At 43.0% G+C, this 20,267-nt stretch overlaps 1 long non-coding RNA gene across 4 annotated transcripts in view; it reads right to left on the reverse strand.

The window, feature by feature from the left end:
- Positions 1–5,834: 5,834 nt before the first annotated feature.
- LOC149444993 (uncharacterized) overlaps positions 5,835–20,267 on the reverse strand; it is a 33,030-nt gene continuing 18,597 nt past the window's right edge. For 2 of the 4 annotated variants that reach the window (XR_016306483.1, XR_016306482.1), the window contains one exon: positions 5,835–6,078. This is a non-coding gene — a long non-coding RNA (uncharacterized LOC149444993). Of the gene's footprint in view, positions 6,079–7,757; positions 7,834–18,621; positions 18,746–20,267 lie in introns of all 4 variants that reach the window. The other 2 variants (XR_016306485.1, XR_016306484.1) reach the window with 2 other exon arrangements.

Raw genomic sequence — 20,267 nt, forward strand, 5'->3', positions numbered from 1 at the left:
AGAAAGAAAAGAAGAGGAAAAGAAGAAAGAAAAGAAGAGGAAAAGAAGAAAGAAAAGAAAAGGAAAAGAAGAAAGAAAAGAAAAGGAAAAGAAGAAAGAAAAGAAAAGGAAAATAGGAAAGAGAAGGAATAGAAGAAAGAAAAGAAGAAAGAGAAAGAAAAGAAGAAAAAGAAAGAAAAGAAGAAAGAAGAGGAAAAGAAGCAAGAAAAGAAGAGGAAAAGAAGAAAGAGAAGGAAAAGAAGAAGGAAGAAAGAAAAGAAGAAAGAAGAGCAAAAGAAGAAAGAAAAGAAGAGGAAAAGAAGAAAGAAAAGAAGAGGAAAAGAAGAAGAAAAGAAAGAAGAAAAGAAGAGGAAAAGAAGAAAGAGAAGGAATAGAAGAAAGGAAAGAAGAAAGCAACGGAAAAGAAGAAAGCAGAAGAAAAGAAGAAAGAAAAGAAGAGGAAAAGAAGAAAGAAGAGGAAAAGAAGACAAAAAAGAAGAGGAAAAGAAGAAGAAAGAAGAGGAAAAGAAGGAGTAAAAGAAGACAGAAAAGAAGAGGAAAAGAAGGAGTAAAAGAAGACAGAAAAGAAGAGGAAAAGAAGAAAGAAGAGGAAAAGAAGGAGGAAAAGAAGAAAGAAAAGAAGAGGAAAAGAAGACAAAAAAGAAGAGGAAAAGAAGAAGAAAGAAGAGGAAAATAAGGAGTAAAAGAAGACAGAAAAGAAGAGGAAAAGAAGAAAGAAGAGGAAAAGAAGGAGGAAAAGAAGAAAGAAAAGAAGAGGAAAAGAAGACAAAAAAGAAGAGGAAAAGAAGAAGAAAAGAAGAGGAAAAGAAGGAGTAAAAGAAGACAGAAAAGAAGAGGAAAAGAAGAAAGAAAAGAAGAAAGAAGAGGAAAAGAAGAGGAAAAGAAGGAGGAAAAGAAGACAGAAAAGAAGAGGAAAAGAAGACAGAAAAGAAGAGGAAAGAAGACAAAAAAGAAGAGGAAAAGAAGAAAGAAAAGAAGAGGAAAAGAAGAAAGAAAAGAAGAGGAAAAGAAGAAAAAAAAGAAGAGGAAAAGAAGAAAAAAAAGAAGAGGAAAAGAAAAAAAAGAAGAAAAGAAGAGGAAAAGAAGAAGAGGAAAAGAATCAAGAAAAGTAGAAGATGAAAAGAAGAAAGAAAAGAAGAAAGCAGAGGAAAAGAAGAAAGAAGCAAAGAGGAAAAGAAGAAAGAAGAGGAAAAGAAGAAAGAAGAGGAAAAGAAGAAAGAAGAGGAAAAGAAGAAAGAAGAGGAAAAGACGAAAGAAAAAAAAAAGAAAAAGAAGAAGAAAGAGGAAAAAAAGAAGGAGGAAAAGAAAAAGAAGAAGAAAGAGGAAGAAAAGAAAAAGAAGAAGAAAGAGGAAGAAAAGAAAAAGAAGAAGAGGAAGAAAGAGGAAGAAAAGAAAAAGAAGAAGAAAGAGGAAGAAAAGAAAAAGAAGAAGAGGAAGAAAGAGGAAGAAAAGAAAAAGAAGAAGAAAAGGAGAAGGAAGAAGAGGAGACATGTTTAAAAGCAAAACGTTAAAAATATTGGTTTTTTTTCAAAAAATAAAAAACGCACAAGCGATCAAATACCACAGAAAGAAAGCTCTATTTGTGGGAAAAGGACAAATTTCATTTGGGTGCAGCGTTGCATGACTGCACAATTGTCAGTTAAATTAACACTGCGCCATATCGCAAAACAGGGCCTGGTCAGGAGTGGGGGGATCCTCTGGAGGGCAAGTGGTTAAAGTGGTTGTAAAGGCTCAACGTTTTTTATCTTGAATACATGAAGTTAAAAACAGACTTGTGTACAGCAGCCCCCACTTCCCTGAGCCCCCCCTCATTCCAGGAATGGAGCCAAGCCATGCTGTGTGTAAATGGTCGCACACAGCAGCAGCTCAGGAGTGAGCCTGCTCGAGTGCCCTCATATTCCGTCATTTCCGGGTGGAGCTCGGTGACGTGTTTCCGGTGACGCACTTCCGGTTTTTGCCAAACGTGATTTCCTATTACTCCCATAGGATATGGGGGAACCGCTTGTTAACTACTAGGAGCATGTGAGTTATTCGTCTGGTCTTTATATTTAATAATCGTTACATATTGCGCAATGGAGATCTCTCTTTTTGCTTAATCTTCCATGGTCCATGGATATATGGCTGAGTCATCTTATATAATAAGATTTTGAGTCGTGGGGACAAGATATATCCTGGTGTCGGTCTGGAACATCATTTAAATAAATGATCTGTGACCTCTAGGGGTCGAATGTTGGAGGTGAGGAGGCACTCTGGATATTTAGGATTGATGCACTGGAGTGACACCTTGGTCTGAGCACAATTTTGATGAAGAAGCACCTATTTATATCTTAATTTTCACAGAAGAATGATAGCATGATTTTGCACATGATGATATTAGATGTATATTGATTGCATTTTAACACTTGGCACTTTTTGAGATTATTCACTGTGATTTTTTATTATATTTATTAAGACATTATATATGTAAGTAAGCACTTGGTCACCCTTATTTAAGTCGTGTGTGCACATGTTTAACCAGTTTTTAGCCACTTGGGGGCAGACTGGTTTTATATGAATTATATATTTTTATTGTGTTTACACATATAATATTTATTAAGCACTAGTCACTTTCTTTTTTTGTTTTATATATATTTGTACAATATTTTGGTTTTGTGTATAGTACTATTATAGCAGAGCGCTTCATCCAATATTTAATATTTATGTTGTGTGCAAAACCAATGCACAGAGCAGGTAAGTATGACACATTTATTTTTCTTAATCTGCCTTTAATATCACTTTAAGGAACCCAAAGATATGGGTGGGGGTCCAGTCAGCAAAGCCCAACAGCAACACACGGCACAGTGGTAGAAACTGTGAGGCACTTTTAGTGCATTATCATAGCCAAGAATTTTATGGAGAAGACTGTGAATTCCTAAGATATGAGGGGTCTCCATTTACTAATCACCACCCATAATTAAAATATCCATTTTAGGTGGACTGACCCATAAAGCAGATTTATACAGTAATCTCCTCTTCTTGCCCAAATCTGAGTATAGCACATCCAGTATATTGGCACTTCTTATACAGAGCATACAATAAAGAGGCAATATGCCAATCAGGTCCAGACATATTGGCAGGAAAGGTTTCATGCAACTTAAAGGTTTGTTACAAGTTCCACACACTTTAGGGTCACAAATTCCCCCCCCCCCCCCACCTGTGACAGCGGGCCAGGGATCTTCTCTCAGCGCTAGCTGTCACAATTTGAAAAGAATGCAGCCGTGTGGTCAGAATGTAAATTAATGAACTACAAGTATCAACAGTCTTTGCGTCTGACGGCTTGCAGTTCTTGAACTACCAGGGTGCTAGTGAGTGCTCTAGGCAGTTCATTGAGTCTTCCTGTCATCGTGTAACTGCCTGTCCATATGAGGAACGAGCAGACAGATACAATGACAACCTGCAGGAGCCTGTCATTGCACCAGCGATCTGCTGATCACGGGGTGCAATGTTTTACATGCACCAAAACAAATAAATAAATGAATGAATGCACATTTGTTTTACCTGCAAAATAATTGCATGGGAAAGCTTGGGTTTCATCCTACCCCCCCCCCCCCCTTTACTGGTCAGCCACATAAAAACGCCAAAAGTAAGGCTGAGAATACAACAGCTCCAGTAAGGATGGCGAGTTGCACATCACATCAGCTGCCTCCATCTCTGGCATGCAGGTTTAACTCAAAGTTAAAGGATAAGTTAATCTTTGGGAACATGCAACATGTTCCCGGGGCCCGCTCTGCTGCATCTAGTCACAGCGAGCAGATCTTTCCCCTGATAGCGGTTACTATTTTTTTTTTTTTTTTAAATGTAACCATGTGGGGCTCCTCCTGCTCGGTCGCATCATTCATTTACAGATTTCAGTGAATGGAAAACTACAAGTCAGGATAGCCTTTGCGGCTGTTGGCTTGTAGTTCTCAATGAACTACCACGGAGCTGTTGAGCACTGTGGTAGTTCTTTGTCTCTTCCTGTCTGTCAGTGTGTATCATCTTGCCTGTATGAGGTAGGAGCACACAGATACACTGACAGGTCTACAGGAGTCCTGCATGGCACCTGTATCTGCTAATTGTGGGTGCAATGCTTTCTAGGCTCCAAGTAAAAAAATAAATAATAAATGCACATTTTTTTATCTGCAAAACAGAGTTAAAGAATAATTTCACCTTTTTTTTAAAAATGTATTTATGTGTTTTTTCCTGATAACCGATCTGCTCATTTCAACTTGCCCAGTGTAGCCACCCTGCCATAAACAGAGGTGACTAGTAAATTTAGTTCTGCCAGGTTGATCAATAGTCTTTTACTTGGCTCTCCCCTAAACTCAGTGTTGGTGTTCCTGGCTGCTGCTACTAGGAATCACTGACGCTTAGGGCAATAAACAAGGGAGCTGCAGCAATACTAGATTATAGATATTTATGTCAGTCTTGGTAAACCACAAGGAAAATCCTCAAGCTGCCTTGCCAGGTCAAGGAGCATACAGTACCCAAGCTGGAGAGCCAGGAAAAGAAGTCCTGTTGGAGGAAGATTGGAGTCTGCCCTCAGAGAGTGTGATGACGTTTTGAACCCATGTTGCTGGAGGTATCTCAATCCCTAATCCTCTCTCTCTTATGAGCCAGAGCAGAATACTATAAAATACTAAAGTGCTAGGTGCCCTTCATCACTGTAACTCTCCACTGCGGCCATGGATCCACCCTGGGGTAATATCAGCCCACCTCTGTGCTGGAGGTTTTTCCTTTTCTAGCCAGGAGGAATCACTACACCAATTTAGGATGATCAATAACAGTTTTTTAGATCAGGGGTATTGAATTAAAATTCAAGAAGTCCGGTTACTAAAATTTTCTTCTGGCCGAGGTCCAAATAGAGTGTGCCCATCAGTGCACCCCCTTACACTAAGTGTCGCCATCAGAGTGCAACTTTACATCATGTATTCCCATCACATCAGGTGTGCCCATCAGAGTGCCCCCTTTACAACAGGTGTCCCCATCACAGTGCCACCTTACATCAGGTATTCCCATCAGAGTGCCCCCTTTCACTCAGAGTACCCCTTTAAATCATATTCCCCATCAGAGTGCCCCTTTCCACAGTATGTGCCCGTCAGAGTGCCCCCTTAACATAACATGGGGCCGTCAGAGTGCCCCCTTAACATAACATGGGGCCATCAGAGTGCCCCCTTAACATAACATGGGGCCATCAGAGTGCACCCTTAACATAAAATAAGGGCACTCTGATGGGCACATTTATAGTAAGGGGCACTCTGATGGGCACATTTATAGTAAGGGGCACTCTGATGGGCACATTTATAGTAAGGGGCACTCTGATGGGTACATTTATATTAAGGGACACTCTGATGGGCACATTTATAGTAAGGGGCACTCTGATGGGCACATTCTATGTTGTGTCCATCACAGTGCACCTTAACATTAAATGTGCCCATCAGCATGACTCTAACATTAAATGTGCCCATCAGAGTGCCCCTGTAAGACTACACCCTACCTTAAGGGCAGACAGGAGCTGTGTCAGGATCCTTGCTGAAGAATGCTTGTGTACAGGCAGGGAGAGGGAGCCGGAGAGACAGTGAGCTGCAAGGGGCGGGGCGCACACACGTGATGTCATGTTGCTGTGAGGACCGCCCTGCTCAGCGGCAGATCTGTCATTGCAGGCTGGCGGTCCAGAAGGGAGCATTTTGGGGCCGTTCTCGGACTGTGGTCCGCCATTTAGTGACCGCTGGTTTAGATACTGAGCAAGTCTATTGTAGCTAACACGAATAGCATTTTGTTTGTTCACCACAAACTAGAAGAAAAACTACAGCAGCCAGTGGGAAAGGTCTAAATTTAATAAAATTAAACACTGCACACAGAAATCATGACTACGTACATGAAGGTGCACAGAGCAGCAATGCAGGATGGATGGATGGATGGATAGAATGAGTCTGTTGGCGACTTTTACTGCAGTGATCAGGAGGGAAGGAGGATGGGGATTCTGAGGTCATGGAGCTTCATCCCACTGGGCACAGCATTCATGGTTCCCAGGTAGTGACATGGAGTCTTGCGCTCCATCTGTTGGAAAAGAGAAGAAGAATGAACAAATTGAATTGACTGCAGGAGGACATGACACAAAAAAGAAGAGGATTGGAGCGGTTTGCCTTAAAAAAAAGTACAACCTTACATCACTTTAAATTTATCCTGTATGTTGATTAAAAAAAGAGAAAATCAATGTTTCCTGTAATCCCTCACCCTTTCCCAACAATTCCCCCCCTTCAACAAGCACCAACATGACTTCACAAACACCACTCCTTCGGGGCTTTACTTTCATTTCCAACTGAACAGATTGGCTGAGGAGCAAAAACCAGGAAAGTATTTGCATTTGTGGAGGTTGGCATTATGGTGAACCTGTCGCTTTATCCTGAATGTGCAGATTAATTTAACCTTCATGCGTTTACTTTGCAAGGAAGAATGAAGGTTGAATTTTATCAAAGAGAACCTGTCACCCAAACACCATGGAGAGACCCATCCTGTGCACAGACCCAATACACAGCTTATTAGTATAAAATTATGGATGTACTACAAGCCACAATGTTAATGCTGCTCCCTGGGCAATTCACAGGCTGTATTTTATTAAATATTAGACCATCCTAAAAGCGTGGTCTTCCACGGGGCTAGGAAATGCACAGTTGAATAGGGACCCATCCATCTTTCAAAACAGCTCTTAAATTTACCCATATATTAGAAACAATGTGAAACCCCCCGGAAAAGCAATTGGCTGGAAAAAGACATTTGATATACCGTATTTTTTGCTCCATAAGATGCATTACCCCCCCAAAAAAAAAAAATGGAGAAAAATGTCTGTGCATCTTATGGAGCGAATATGGAGCAGCCGGTCTGGTATTCCTGCTGCCGCCGTGTCAGAATACCTGGCCGGCCACTCGGCTCTTCTCTGCAGCAGAGCCCTTACCTGTTCCTCGGTCCAGAGCTCTACAGTCTTCTCTCCCAGCACCGGCATCTTTAGTGTGGGCACCAGGCTGTGACAGCCGGGTGCCCACTGCGCATGCATGAGAAGTGTTGCTCTCTGTGAGTGGTCCAGCAGTCTTCTGGGACCTGTCAGTGTCCCAGAAGACGGGGAGGGAGGACAACTCAGTGCAAGTGGGAGTGGGTACCTGCTACCCCTCCCTCCCCAAAGGTCCGCAGTCTCTGCTCATCCCCTGTACTGTGTCACCAGTCTCTGCTCATCCCCTGTACTGTGTCAGCAGTCTTTGCTCATCCCCTGTACTGTGACCGCAGTCTCTGCTCATCCCCTGTACTGTGACCGCAGTCTCTGCTCATCCCCTGTACTGTGACCGCAGTCTCTGCTCATCCCCTGTACTGTGACCGCAGTCTCTGCTCATCCCCTGTACTGTGACCGCAGTCTCTGCTCATCCCCTGTACTGTGACCGCAGTCTCTGCTCATCCCCTGTACTGTGACCGCAGTCTCTGCTCATCCCCTCTACTGTGTTCGCAGTCTCTGGTCATCTCCTGTACTGTGTCTGCAGTCTCTGGTCATCTCCTGTAGTTTGTCCGCAGTCTCTGGTCATCTCCTGTACTATGTCCGCAGTCTCTGGTCATCTCCTGTAGTATGTCCGCAGTCTCTGGTCATCTCCTGTATTATGTCTGCAGTCCATTGGGTCAAAATATTTTTTTTCTTGTTTTCCTCCTCTAAAACCTAGGTGCATCTTATGGAGCAAAAAATACGGTATATCCACCTGTGTCTGTCTGGGTCTCTTCCCTGCCGAGTAACCACCAGCTTATCACTGACCATTCCTGCAAACTTCCAGGAATCTAAAAAAAAAAAACAAAAAAAAAAAACACTTAGCTTAACACTTAACACAAAAAACATAGCTGGTGTCAGTGAAAGGAATAGTCCATCACTGATGGGAGGAATAATACCTCATTGTTGGTCAGAGGGAGGAATACACCCTGTTCCAAATTATTATGCAAATTCTATTTAAGTGTCACAAAGATTAAATATTTTGTTTTTCAGTTTAACTCATGGATGGCATTGTGTGTCAGGGCTCTTTTGATCACTGAACACAATCTCGGACACCTGTGATAATTAGATTAGCAGGTGAGCCCAATTTAAGGAAACACTACTGAAGGAGGGCGTTCCACATTATTAAGCAGAGCACCGTTTTCAAGCAATATGGGGAAGAAAAAGGATCTCTCTGCTGCCAAAAAGAGTGAAATAGTTCAATGCCTTGGACAAGGTATCAAAACATTCGATATTTCACGAAAACTTAAGCGTGATCATCGCACTATTAAGAGATTTGTGGCTGATTCAGAGCACAGACGGGTTCGTGCAGATAAAGGCACATTGAGGAAGATTTCTGCCAGATCCATGCATCGGATCAAGAGAGCAGCTGCTAAAATACCATTACATAGCAGCAAACAGATATTTGAAGCTGCTTGTGCCTCTGGAGTCCCACGGACAACAAGGTGTAGAGTCCTCCAGAGTCTTGCAACTGTGCATAAACCTTCTATTCGGCCACCACTAACCAATGCTCACAAGCAGAAACAGCTGCATTGGGCAGAAAAATGCATGAAGACTAATTTTCAAACAGTCCTGTTCACTGATGAGTGTCGTGCAACCCTGGATGGTCCAAATGGATGGAGTAGTGGATGGTTGGTGGACGGCCACCCTGTTCCAACAAGGCTGCGACGTCAGCAAGGCGGTGGTGGAGTCATGTTTTGGGCCGGAATCATGGGAACAGAGCTAGTCGGCGCCTTTAGGGTCCCCGAAGGTGTAAAAATGACCTCTGCAAAGTATGTGGAGTTTATGACTGACCACTTTCTTCCCTGGTACAGAAGGAAGAACTATGCTTTCCGTAATAAAATCATCTTCATGCATGACAATGCACCATCTCATGCTGCAAAGAATACCTCTGCATCAATGGCTGCTATGGGGATAAAAGGAGAGAAAGTCATGGTGTGGCCTCCATCCTCCCCTGACCTCAATCCTATTGAGAACCTTTGGAGTTGGATCTGTGTTTAACAGATGAGGCTGAGCGCTCCTTACGTTGGACTCGCCAGAAGTGGTATTGCAAAGCTAACAAACCAGACTCTATGTTGGCCCGTAGATTGCGTTCTTTTGCGCAACACCCTAAACCGATATCTTTACGTACTCGTCACAATACCCTTACGAGCAACCCAGTAACGGTTTTAGAGGAGTTCCGGCACAGACTAGCTAAACTTTACTCTGATCCCACCCGGGCTGACCCTCAGTCTATTTCTGACTTCTTATCTAGTTTGTCATTACCTACTTTAACACCGGCCCATAAGGATCTGATGGATCGCAATATCCAAGTATCTGAAGTTTTGCAATGTATAGCGGAACTGAAAACAGGCAAACGCCCAGGTCCTGATGGATACACGGCACTATATTATAAGAAATTGGCTGATGTGCTCGCTCCCCACCTTGCCGCTATGTTTAATGCGGTGAAGGGAGGTTCAAATTTTTCCCCGGACTCTTTAACTGCTAATGTAGTTATGATCCCTAAACCGGACCGAGATCATTCTTCCTGGGCTAATTATAGGCCTATCTCTCTTACCAATATCGATATGAAGATTCTTACTAAGATTTTGGCTACTCGATTGAATTCCTTCCTTTCTCGTCTGATTAAAAAGGATCAGGTGGGATTTGTTCCCCATAGGCAGGCCGGAGATGCCATTAGACGTATTTTACAATTGCAACATTTGGCCCATACTCGTAAAATCGATATGATGCTCTTATCCTTGGACATCAACAAGGCTTTTGACACTTTATCCTGGCCGTATCTCCTGTCGGTCCTCCATCGTTTTGGCTTCGGTCCTTCCTTCTTGCGATGGATCTCTTCACTATATACATCCCCTCAAGCGAAGCTTAGATACTACGGATTTGAGTCTTCTACGTTCTCGGTTGCTAGAGGTACTAGGCAGGGCTGCCCGCTTTCCCCTTTACTTTTTATCTTAGCCCTGGAACCGTTGGCAGAAGCAATCCGTGTACATCCTGATATTAAGGGAATCGATGTGGCGGGCTCCCAACATAAATTATCGTTGTTTGCGGATGACATATTATTGTCAATCTCGAATCCGGGGATTACTTTGCCTAATTTACTAGCAGTTCTTGATTCTTTTGCCACCCTCTCAGGTTTACACGTCAATCCAGCTAAATCAAGAGCTATGTCAGTTACCCTCCCACCATCACTTCTGACTACTTTGAAGCAAACGTTCCCCTTCCAATGGCTTTCGGCCTTACCATATCTAGGAATTAAGCTTACCCCGACATATGATGGACTGTATCAGGCTAACTTTCCCACTGTTTTTCATGAGTTGACTGAGCTTTTGTCCTCTTGGTCCCATTTCCCGTTATCATGGTTTGGCAGAATTAATGCAATCCGTATGACCTACCTTCCTAAACTATTACACCTATTTCGTGTTCTGCCAGTTTCAGTACCTTCGCATATATTGCGTATACATCAGCGAAAACTTTTGTCCTTTATTTGGGGCTCCTCTCGACCTAGAATTAGCAAGCACATTTTATTTGCGCGGCGGAATGCGGGCGGGTTATCTGTTCCAAATCTCCAGTCCTATTATTTGTCGGCTAACATTGCCCCTTTAGCTCATATTCATGCTTCTCACCATTTCCCCCTGTGGGCTGTAGTAGATATGATGGACTCTCACCCGATACCGCTCCCCTCCTTGCCCTGGCTCCCTAATGCTCAGCGTCCATCTAATCTTAGCCCAACGCTGACACTTTCGCTTCGTCTTTGGGATTCTATAAAATACTCCGCTGGCCTTATCTCTCCTCATCTGCCTCTGCTACGTCTATTGCATAACCCATTATTCCCTCCGGGTAAGGATAACCCTAGACAGTTTGTCTGGTGGCAGACACATGGTTTTTATGATATTCATTCACTCCTATCCCCCACCAGAATAATTACCTTTGACACTTTGCGTTCTTCTTATAACATTCCCCTCCGAGAACATTTTGGTTATCTTCAACTTCGTCACTTTATTCATACTCTAATACGTACGCATCCAGGACCTTACCGTTTATCCCCTTTTGAAAGCCAGTGTAGACATAGACCTCATGCTCCAGGTCTGATCTCCCTGATTTATTCTTCCATTATGTCATATAGAACCCCTCCGGTTCGTTCCTACCATCAGCGTTGGCAGTCGGAATTAGGGGGAACCCTGGATCAACAAGACTGGCAGCTCATGACCCAAACATTATCTAAGTGTTCCAGGAATGTTATTATTCTTGAGAATGCCTACAAAATTCTATACCGATGGTATTATACGCCTGCCCGTCTAGCTAGTTTTATTCCTACCTATTCCCCGGTTTGTTTTCGGGGATGTCAGCAATTAGGTACCATGGCACATATCTGGTGGACTTGTCCTAAGGTAAGCAGGTTGTGGATTAGGGTGTATGCCCTCCTCCGCACTATTCTTCATACAGACATTAAGCGTAATCCATATGAAGCGCTTCTATTTAAACCACCAGAGGGCCTTCTCCGCTCTGAACGGCAACTGGCATCACATTTATTTATGGCAACTAAGTTGACGATTGCGAGGGCTTGGAAGACTCCTGTTCTTAGCTTTGAGGCTGTCAAAAACCGGATGAACTTCATAATGGTCAATGAAAAACTGACGGCCATATTATTGGATACCCATACAAAATTTCTGCAGATATGGCGTTCCTGGCTGGACGTAGCCCAGCCCTCGAGATTCGACCAGTCCCTTCTATCGATATGAGGATGGATTCTGCTGTGATCCCCCCGGGGCCCCTCCCTCTCCCCCCTTTTTTTTTTTTTTTTTTTTTTTTTTTTTTGTGGTGTGTCTGTGTGTGTTGTCCATGTCTCTCTACTATTTGTCTTTTTCTACTCTTCTGTTTACTCTGCTCTTAAACATAATTTACGGATTGTACCTCCTGTTCTCTACGCTGCATTCGTAAGGCTATTTATGCAATCTAGATTTCTTTTTAAATTCTAGGTCATGAATATGTGCTGTTTTTTGATGCGGCCTTTTCTCGGGCCTTTCCTGTTTATTATAATGTTGATATAGCAATACTTCCCTTTGGAGTTTACATTATCATTGCCCACAAAGGTCTGTTGCCCGTTCTCTCCCAACCTCCCTCCCCATCCCCTCCCTCCGGGCACCTATGTAAACTTTTCCGATTTTGCCTTTATTGATGCATGCCTTGCACCAGCTTCCCTTCATTTATTGTACTATGTAAATGTTGGTCATTGAATTTTTGTTACGATTGTCTGTTCATCTTTGCTTATTTTTCAATAAAGCTTTTTGTAAAAGAGAACCTTTGGAGCATCCTCAAGCAAAAGATCTATGAGGGTGGGAGGCAGTTTACATCCAAACAGTAGCTCTGGGAGGCTATTCTGACATCTTGCAAACAAATTCAAGCAGAAACTGTCCAAAAACTCACAAGTTCAATGGATGCAAGACTTGTAAAGCTGCTATCAAATAAAGGGTCCCATGTTAAAATGTAACGTGACCTGTTAAAATGTTGTTAAAAGTTTGATTGAAATAGCTTTTGATTTCAGTAAATATGCTGCAAACACAAGAAACTACAATTTTCAGTTCTTTACAACCTATAAAGTGTTTTGAAACTTACTGTGCGGAATAATTTGGAACAGCGCATTGTAAGTGTTTTAGGTTTCAAAAAAATCCTGTTATCATTAGGAGGTTTGTTCAATCAAATTTGAATTGTACTCTTAATAGTTGATAACATGAGAATTATGCCGACTGTTATTTACATCAATTATTTAGGTAAATGAGAAAAATATCATTTGCATAATAATTTGGAAGTCCAAAGGGCTAGATAAAGGCAAGTAAAGGACTGGATATGGCCCTCGAGCAGCAGTTTGGAGACCACTGGTCTAGGGAGTAGTGATGGACGAATTGGAAAGCACTTAAATGTGTTCAACAATTCACAGGATAAAGTAATATTTGAGCAGGTAAAGACTTAACAACTGGGACTTCTAACCTGCCCAACTGACTGTAGGTTGGGAGATCAGGGCACACTCACTCAACATCATAAAGCAACTGGAAATGACAGGATTCTCCCAATTAAGTCTTCTTAAATGTAACCCATTGGAATTCTGCACCACAATCCTTTTGCAGGGTTTTAACACTGAAACACTGACAATCCCTGTTATTTCCCCACCCTCCCCAATAACTGGCCCTACAGCCACTGCTTATTTTTAGTCAGGAGCAAAATAGAAGTATCATCGCCCATGCCATGTATGAATGCGAATTCACCCTGCACTGCAATATGGTAAATGTCTGCAAGCAATATCCATCTGTACTATCGCCCATGCCATGTATGAATGCGAATTCACCCTGCACTGCTATATGGTACTCCCATTCAAGTCTATGGTGACGCTCCTCAAACGCCTGGGCGTTTGTGGAGCATTAATACCATTAAACTTCATTATAGGTGTTTGTGGTGCGGTTTTAATGCTTGGTAAATGCCTCAAAAACGCTTCCCAAATGCCTGTCAAACACTATAGGAGCGTTTGGCAAGAGTTAGAGATAAGTCAAGTGTGAACGAGCTCTAACTCTGTCCATATTACTGTGGTGTTTATTTTGCTCTTATTGTCTTACCCAAATTTATGAGTTGATCCTAATCTTTACAACTCTGCCCTCCTGCAGTCTTTTTGTCCTCCTTTGGTGTGAGAAATTTGCCCTGCTAGCCATGTGTCTCTCCTATGCATTCCTCATTGATTAATTGGCAATACCCCCACCCAACTCAGTAAAAATTTAGACCTTCCTTAGGGGAGGCACAGCCAGAGGCAGCACAGCCATGGGTAGCATTGGCAACTATCATCTTGGATTAAGTATTGAGCATTGCACTTTGGCTCTGCACTTCAGCAAAACCACAGCAGACGACTTCAAATACTAAACAGACTACAGGTGACCTGTTTCCTCTTCCACTCTTTCATCTCTTACCCAGTCTGCTTCTTCATCTCACCACTCTGTAACATGCACTCCCTACTCCTCCTTCTCACAGTTGTATCCTCTCTCTTCAAACTCTCTCTCCTACACCCCTCTTCTCCACCCCACAACTCATATATATCACCCTCACTCCTACCTTCACCTTATTACTGTACTCATCAACTCCTGCTAATTCTGAACTCACATCCTAATAAAACCTCCAGGACACTGGGACCTGTCCCTCCATATAAGTCACACTCCCATATTACCTCTCTCACCCTTCTGCATCTCCTAACATCTGGGAGACATTTCCCAAATCCTGGGCCACCATCTTTCTCATTTGACCAACACACCTTATCCTCGAACTGCGGCCGCAATCCACACAATCTGGTTACTATTCCTCTTCTTTCTAGAACCAGCCTCCCCTTTTCCTGTGCCCTTTGGAATGTCTGCTCTGTCTGTAACAAACTCACTTCTGTCCATGACCTTTGAATCACTAACTCCTTTAACCTACTTGCAACTATGTAAGGGTGTGACGCATGGATGAATACTGACATCTAATGTTAAACTATATTGTGCCTGTAATATGCTCTTTGGTCAGTAGATGGCAGCAAAGTACAAGAATCGATTTTGTAGTGACTTTTGCTAAGACAAGATAAATGCTTATTTACCCTATAAAGTTTCATGAATACTAATTTAGGGGCCGAGTAGGACCCTCAGAAGGGTCATAGTGAACTGTAAATGCAGGTTTGAGGCTGCAATTAAGAAATGACTTACTGCATCACAAACTCTGAGGAGGAAGTGGAGTCTGGGTCTGGCTTTTGGATGCTGAGGACGTCTGGAGAATCTGTGTGGGGCCTGGAAGAGGATTTACGGCTCACAGTGGAATCTGGCAAGGACACCTAAGGAAGATCCACAACGAGGCCAGGAAACAAGTGACTGTGTGGTCTGGTTCCGGAGTGGGTCAGGAGAAAACACCAAGAGCCTGGCAGGGAACCGTAAGTGCGGCTTTGCCGCAGCACATCGCACCACACGTGGTCAGTGACATTTTATATATACCAGAAAGTTACAAGAGACATACTCCACTTTCCTTTGGATTACAAATAGTATTGCGCAATACTTAGGGTGCACCCCAACGTTATATCTTGCTCAGGAACATTCAGGCGCAGCCAGGCTGCTTTCTGGACATTGGGGAAAAGTCCGCAAGTACGGGGTTAGTGTTAGACAGTATTATTCTTACTGTATGGTTATGCGCTGTTATCATTCTGTTTACGTATGCTCAACTACATGATCACTATAACTCTTCAGTAAACGTAATTGTGGCATCGTGTACCCTCTGAATCTGTGGGCCCAGCCCTCGGTTTTCCTTCAACTACAGAAACCTGGCTTCATGAATCTGACTTTCCCTCTCCTGCTGCCCTTTCCCATGGTGGTCTCCTCTGGACTCACTCTTACAGGTCTAGTGGATGGAAAGGAGGTGGAGTTGGAATCCTCCTATCCCCTCAAAGCACTTTTCAGGACCTCCCTCTCCTCATTTGAAGTTCACTGTATACGTCTATTCTCTCCAATTTCTTTAAGAATTGCTGTGATCTATCAGCCTCCTGAACCGGTATCACGCTTCCTTGTTGACTTCTCTGCCTGGCTGCCTTACTTTTTCTCTTCTCAAATTCCCACAATCATTCTTGGTGACTTAAACATCCCTGCTTATCTTAAAACTCCTGCTGCCTCTAAACTTCTGAGCCTAACCACTTCTATTGACTAAAACAATGGACACATGCTTCTACTCACTCTAATGGGAACTGCCTCAACCTTGTATTCTCCTACCTATGCACTTGTCAGGGATGCGGGTGTGACCAGAAGTGTGTGGACTGACACAGGGAAACGCAGGCTTCAGATATGGTATAAATAAGACAATTTATTAAGACTAACAATACAAATATAAACGCAGTGCACCAAACACCAAGCTAACACAAATTCATACAACAAGGTAAAACAAACCCAAACCTAAACTGATATAGATACACAGGTACATACACATATAGAGCACAACGTAGCCAGGCAGGCCGTGTCGATAACTATCGGGCAGGTAGGTACAGGAGGAGCAGGCGGAGAGTAGTCAGGTCACGAGCCGGGTACAGCAACTAACGGACAGGTAGGTACAGGGGGTCAGGCAGAGAATGGTCAGGGTCACAAGCCAGGGATCAAACAGGAGAAGTCAGCAGAAGTCAGGATTAGGCAGGGTCGGCAACAAGTCAGGCAGAAACAGGAACAGGAATGCAGGTTACAAGATACAGGGGCCCATGGAAAAACACACACCAAGGCACAGACTGCAGGTCTGGCCATCCCTTAAATACACCACCTGCAATCAGCCCCAGGTGATGGCTAATTGCCGAAGTGAACCTCTGGTTGTTGAGAGCACCCGCTGGCCAGCCCTGGTACTGCAGCCCACAAGGCAGGTGAGTCCCACCACTATTGGCAAGTCCATTCCTGACAGCACTCTTTGCAACCTCACCAACTTTTTTCCGATCTCCGATCACTCCGTTATTAGCCTCACTCTCTCCTTGGCTTCCAACTACCAGTTACCGGTAGAAACCTTCGTTATCTTAACCCTTCTCTTCTTTTTTTCGGCAACAGATTGTCTCTATGACAAAATCTCAGCCCTGTCCTGTCCCAACCTGGCCACTTCTGTCTACAACAGTTCACTGTCATCCACTGTGGACACATTGGCCCCCCTCACTACACACAGACCTAGGCCCTAACCGCTACAGCCCTGGCAAAAAGACAATACCAGATGCCTCAAAAAATGTAGCCATGCTCTTGAGCGTTTATGGCATACGACTAAGCCCCAGCAAGACTTCAATCAATATAAATCTGCCTTTCAAAAATACAATTCCTGTCTCCACACTGCCAAACAGACCTATTTTATCACTCTCATTAACACCCTCTCACGCAATCCCCATCAACTCTTTTCTCCATTTAACTCTACTTCATCCTTTACCTCCAGCCGCTAACTCACTCACTGCCCAGGAGATCGCTAATCACTTCAAAAATAAGATTGATACAATTAGTGACGAGATCTCTACTGTACAGATATCTCCCTCACCCTACACTCCTTGTCTACCTGCACAATCTATACTTCCCTTGGTTAACCCAGCTACTATAGAGGAGGTTGGTAAACGTTTCTAAAGCCTACCTAACCACCTGCCCCCTGGACCCTGTTCCCTTGCAAATACTTCGGTCATCCTCTGGCTCTATTCTTCACTCTTTAACTCGTATCGTCAGTCTCTCCCTTTCTACTGGCATCTTCCCCAACTCTCTAAAACATGTGCTAGTCGCCCCCATACTTAAAAAGGCCTCACTGAACCCCAGCAATCTTAGCAACCTAAGACCCATCTGCTTACTCCCTTTTGCCTCCAAACTCCTTGAATGTCTAGTCTACAACCAGCTGAGCTGCCACCTTATTGAGAATAACCTTCTCGTTCCCCTTCAGTCTGGATTTCACCCACAACACTCCACAGAAACTGCTCTCCTAAAACTCACAAACGACTTACTAACCGCGAAAACCAATGGTCACTATTCCGTACTCTTGCTCTAGGACCTCTGTGCTGCCTTTGACACAGTTGGCCACCCCCTCCTCCTCAAAAAAACTCTATTTACTTGGTCTTGGTGACTGTACTCTCCGTTGGTTCAAATCTTACCTATCTCACCGCACCTTCAGTGTCACTTACAACTATACTTTCTCCTCTCCTACTCCTCTCACTGTCGGGGTCCCCCAAGGTTCTGTCCTTGGACCTCTCCTAATCTCGATCTACACTTCTTCCTTGGGTCAGCTGATAGCTTCCCATGGTTTCCAATACCATGTCTATGCTGATGACACACAAATCTACCTCTCTACTCCTCAGCTCACCACCTCAATTCCCTCACGTATTAACGATTTACTAACAGACATATCAGAGACAAATCAGACTGGATGTCACACCACTTCCTAAAACTCAACCTATCCAAAACCATTTCTCAGTCAGGATCAATAGCACCACTATCAACCCATCCCTGAATGCCAAAGTGCTAGGGGTAACCCTGGATTCTGAAATATCCTGTCAGGCCCACATCCAATCCCTGTCCAAATCATGCCGCCTCAACCTCCGCAACATCTCCAGAATACGCCCCTTATTAACAAAATGATGCCACAATGCTCCTAATTCACTCTCTGATTATCAGTACAATTTGCACTGTTGTCATTACAGTGCAAATTCTGAAATATCCTGTCAGGCCCACATCCAATCCCTGTCCAAATCATGCCGCCTCAACCTCCGCAACATCTCCAGAATACGCCCCTTATTAACAAAATGATGCCACAATGCTCCTAATTCACTCTCTGATTATCAGTACAATTTGCACTGTTGTCATTACAGTTACAAATTGTATTGTAACTGTAATGTCAACCTTCATTTTGTATAGCGCTGCGCAAACTGTTGGCACTATATAAATCCTGTATAATAATAATAATAATCAGAGAATCTGTCATTCAATAACATTTTGTTGGGGTGGTTACTGCACTAGCTATTGAGTCACAGAATAAATCCACAACACTTGCAGTCAGGACACCGGTACACCACGATCCAAACATATCAACAAACTTACCTTGAACACATCCTAGTTGTGGTCCAGCGTGAAAAGCACCAGCAAGTCAGACGTTCCCTTGGACAGATTCTTGGGGACTACAATTGCTCCAGAGAACTTTCTCTTTACAGTCATTCCGTTTTCACTTTGACAACAAAAATAAACATATTAGTTATCTGGAAGAGCATCAACCCCAGCACTGCCCTCATATTCTACCATGGACAGGAATACAATCAGTTTGATTTAAAATTCCAAACACTTGACTTCTTATGAACAGTTTTCATATTTCCATTGTCTTTAGGATGTATTTGGGTGCATTTATTTTACATTACAATTTAAAGAAGGATCGAAGTCTACACTCAGAAACCTGCAAGTTTAAAGGATAAGTTCACCTATTGTAAAAAAAAAAAAAATAATAAATGCACGTGTTTTTTGCAAGCACCAAAAATGTGCATTTATTATTATTTTACATTGCATTCTGTAAAGTATTGCACCTGTGATCATCAGATTGTGGGTGCAATGCCTGGTTCCAGCAGGCTCACAATAAGCTGTCTGCCCGTACCTGGGCAGAAACGGGTGTGGAAATTTTTGAAAAAACTACTTGTTCAGGGACTAAATCGGTCTCCAGGTCTACTTGTCCTGACTAAAAAATAAATATATTTTAACCAAAACACTATTTAAATCTGAGGTGCTTTATGGACTGTCTGGGGCTTTAAAAAAAAAAAAAAAAAAAAGGGACTTTATGGCGAATTAAACGTTTAATATTTTTAACATTGCACTCTATATCTCCTCCTCCCCTCCCTGCCTGTCTCCGGCACCGTACCCGGGGACTAGCAGGGAGGGAAGAGACCTTGCAGTGTAATGAGCACTGATTGGCTGCTCCTCAGAAAATGGGAGTGTTGGACTTATCCTTTATCACTTTCACTGCCAGAGCCATTTTTGCGTTTTTTGTGCACATTTAAAAAATCATTTAAGGTCTGATTACACAAAACTCTTAAACATTATATATTTTGTGAAAGCAGAGACCCTAGAAAATAAAATGGCAGCAGTTCCAATTTTACAGTCATGGCCGAAATTGTTGGCACCCTTGATATTTCTCCAGGAAATCATGTATTTCTCACGAAACGTATTGCATTAACACATGTTTTGCTATACACATGTTTATTCCCTTTGTGTGTATTGGGACAAAACAAAAAAAGGGAGGAAAGAAAGCAAATTCGACATAATGTCACACAAACCTCCAAAAATGGGCTGGACAAAAGTATTGGCACCCTTTCACAACTGCGGATAAATAAGAATGTTACAAGCATGTGATGCTCCTGTAAACTCACCTGGGGCAAGTAACAGGTGTGGGCAATATAGAAATCACACCTGAAAGCAGATAAAAAGGAGAGACGTTCACTTAACCTTTGCATTGTGTGTCTGTCTGTGCCACACTAAGCATGGACAACAGAAAGAGGAGACGAGAACTGTCTGAGGACCTGAGAACCAAAATTGTGGCAAAATATCAACAATCTCAAGGTTACAAGTCCATCTCCAGAGAACTAGATTTGCCTTTGTCCACAGTGCGCAACATTATCAAGAAGTTTGCAACCCATGGCACTGTAGCTAATCTCCCTGGTCGTGGACGGATGAGGAAAATTGATGAAAGATTGCAACGCAGAATA

The sequence above is a fragment of the Staurois parvus genome, unplaced genomic scaffold (assembly GCF_062004578.1).
Source record: "Staurois parvus isolate SC_StPar_1 unplaced genomic scaffold, SC_StPar_1.0 ptg000753l, whole genome shotgun sequence".
NCBI lineage: Eukaryota > Metazoa > Chordata > Amphibia > Anura > Ranidae > Staurois > Staurois parvus.